The sequence below is a fragment of the Otolemur garnettii genome, unplaced genomic scaffold, assembly GCF_000181295.1.
Source record: "Otolemur garnettii isolate 467f Iridium unplaced genomic scaffold, OtoGar3 scaffold00011, whole genome shotgun sequence".
In the NCBI taxonomy this organism is placed as follows: Eukaryota; Metazoa; Chordata; class Mammalia; order Primates; family Galagidae; genus Otolemur; species Otolemur garnettii.
In genome coordinates, this window is record NW_003852406.1 from 10,749,010 (window position 1) to 10,752,198 (window position 3,189).

The following is a 3,189-nucleotide window of genomic DNA, read 5'->3' on the forward strand; positions in this document are numbered from 1 at the left end:
GAACTCGTAGCACTAGCCTACAGCTATTACTAGGAGCTTTCTTATACTGCTGTGAACTGGTACTTTCCTATCCCTCTGTTTGTATTCTTCCCACCCCTAAATATCTAGACCCATGCTTGGCATCCAGCAGAGCCCTGTGGACATTTGTGGATGGCTTGTTTGGGAGAGACATGAGGTGGTACAGAGGAGAGAACTCAGGAATCCAGAAGATTCCAGTTCCAGCTTCACACTTATAGAGTTAATTTCCTGCATGATCCAGAGCTCAGTCCTTGACAACTGGGATTCCCAGTCTCTTTCTTTGCAACTAGGGGTTACTGCTCTTCCTAGGATGCAGGGAAATAAGATAGAACGAAGGAACGGCTTGAAGCTTTGATTTTCCTTAAGACTTCAGGTGCAGACATGCCCTGAGTTAGGATGGAGCCAGACCACAGGGACACGGCCCCATGGAGCAGCGCCATTACCCCCAGACCCCAGAGCAATGGGGAGGGCAAGGGAGGGAATGGAAGAGGTACAGCTCACAGCAGCAGCAGACCAACCACCCGGTTCAAAATCAAAACCCATTCACCCTGATGGCTGCTGCCAAATCCGTGGTCCATTGACCCTTCTATCCAGCAGAATGTGGTCTGGGGCAGCCAAGTCACACTCTAGTAGCCAGACCTGAGTCCCTCCTGCACACCTGCCTGAGTCAGCAAACTGCAAGCAGAGAAGCAGCCTGCTGCCGGCCCTCAGAGGACAGGGGGTGTTGGGGCAGCTGCTTCCAGGAGAGGTTATCGGCTGGGCTGACCCAGCGGAAGACACAAGGGCACTAACCAGCCCTACCCAAACTGCGGAAGGGGTGATCTTCCCCTCTCAGGAGCAGGACTATCTAAAGGAAGCTCCTCCATGGTAAGAAGCCCCTACCAAGACGCCGTCAGGATCCCCAGGGGGACACCCCTGTTCTTCCTCTCCAGGGTCAAACACATGAACATATTTGGGGCTGTGCAAAGCCGCATCCTCCACAGTCCCTCTGTAGACAGTGCAGCATTAGTTACTGTGGGTGCTGTCCTGACGATTATTATTATTTTTCTTACTATTGGAGATTCATTGAGGGTACAAGAAACCAGGTTACATTGATTGCATTTGTTAAGTAAAGTCCCTCTTACAATCATGTCTTGCCCCCGTTCTTATTATTTTTTATCTATGCTAACATTTGTGTGGACCACAGAGAAAAGCCGGCACCAGGGTTGGCAGAAAGGGTGCCCACCTACTTGCTGTGACTTCGAATGATTCAGCTGTGCCATCCTCCTCGCCTAGAAGGCTGACCGTCTCCAATTCATCCAGTGATTTGGGAATTTCACAAGTCAGAGAGCCCCCCTGCTACAACGTTGATATTCCAGCTTTAGAAGGGAAAACAGAGGAGATCTCTGTGAGTCGTTGACAGCTCATTTTAATTAGCCGCTCTTTTGTCAGAGTCAGCTTTTATTTGTGGAAGGAAAAGAAAACTCCTCCTAACCTTTCAAGATACAGTTCAAACATGACCTTGACAGAGGTTAGCCTTCTTCTGGAATGAAAACAGCTCCTTAAATTTTCACAGCTTGTGTTTACTGTCAAAGCGCTGTTTCTCCACTTGTCTTCACAACATCCTTGGAAGTTTGTCTTGGACATCAAGTATCCTTCCGCCGTTTGACAGTCTGAGGAAAAACACCTTGAAAGGATCATATTTAAGAGAATCTAACACTTTTTTTATTCTGATTTTTGGCTGAAAAATAAAGGAGAATTTAAAGTTTATAAACAGTTGTGGCACTAAGGGAACTTGATTTACTGTAATTACATGTTTACTGGATACAAGAATAATTTAAATGCTTAAGAGGGTTTTGCTCGTTAATATTGCCCTGCCAGGCACATGAAGTATTTTAAAAGCAAACATATTAATTTATAAATGTGGCTGAAGATGTTTAAGGGAATGTAATGAACTAAGTTTGTAAATAGGACTCATTTTAATCTGTGCCCATGAGTTAATTGAAAGTCAATGAACAAGTCAAAGTGTTTATTCTTTTTTTTTTTCAAGAATTGTGAGACATGTAAATAAAAAGATTGGAATGTCGATGTTACCTGCATAAAGAAAACCAGCCTTTCATATTTGAACTTGGAGTCTAACGAGGCACCTCCCCCATGTCCAAGATGGAGCTGTCATCTCCCCCTCCCCATGTCAGTACTTGTCAACTGCATTCTTCTGGGTCATACGGGATTAAAAAAAACACCCGAGTCACACCAATCCCAGAGAAAACCACAATGACCTTCAAACGACATTCAAAATCCAACCCTGTCTTAGACCTTCCTCATCACCTCCCTGGCCCAACCCACCATCCTCTCTCTCCTGGATTACTGTGGTTGCCTCCTAAATGGCCCCCTGCTGCCACCCTCAGCCCCTTTTAATCTATGCTCAACTCAAAGCTGGCTAGAACTCAGTCAGACAATGCTGCTCCCCGCCACAGCCCTCAGAATGAAAACCAGAGTGCCTGGGGACCTGCCAGCCCAGCACAAACATCAGGTCCCATGCTTTCCTCACCCAGCTCCAGCCTCATTTGCCTCATTGCTCTGCCTCTAAGGGACCTACCTCCATCCCTGGGCTTGGGCTCTAGCTGTTCCTCTGCCTGGAAGACTCTTCTCTAAACGTTGCTATGGCTCCCTCTGAGGTCAGCTGAATAATGGCCCCCCAAAGATGTCAAAATCCTAATCCCCAGAACCTGTGCATATGTTATGTTAAACGGCAAAGGGAAATTAAGTAAACAGATGGAATTGAGGTTGTGCCCCTTCTTCCAAAATTTGTATGTTGGCGTCTAACCTTCAGCACCTACAGTGTATTTGGAGATCGGGTCTTTAAAGAGGTAGAATGAGATCCTTAGCATCAAATCTGACTGTGCAACTAGCAGTAAACCCCTAGTTGCAAAGACAAGAGTAAGACACAGACAGAGAAGACCTTGTGAAGACGCAGGGAGAAGACAGCTATCTATCAGCCAAGAAGAGGAGCCTCGAAAGAAAGGAACCCTGCCAACACCTCGATCTCAGACTTTAAGCTTCTAGAACTGTGAGAAAATAAATTTCTGTTGTTTAGGCTACCTAGTCTGTGGTACCAGCCCTGGCAAACTAATACAGGTTGTAACTAGCTAAGCTGGAAATGAGATTAGTCTTGGCGGGGGCGGGGGGGGG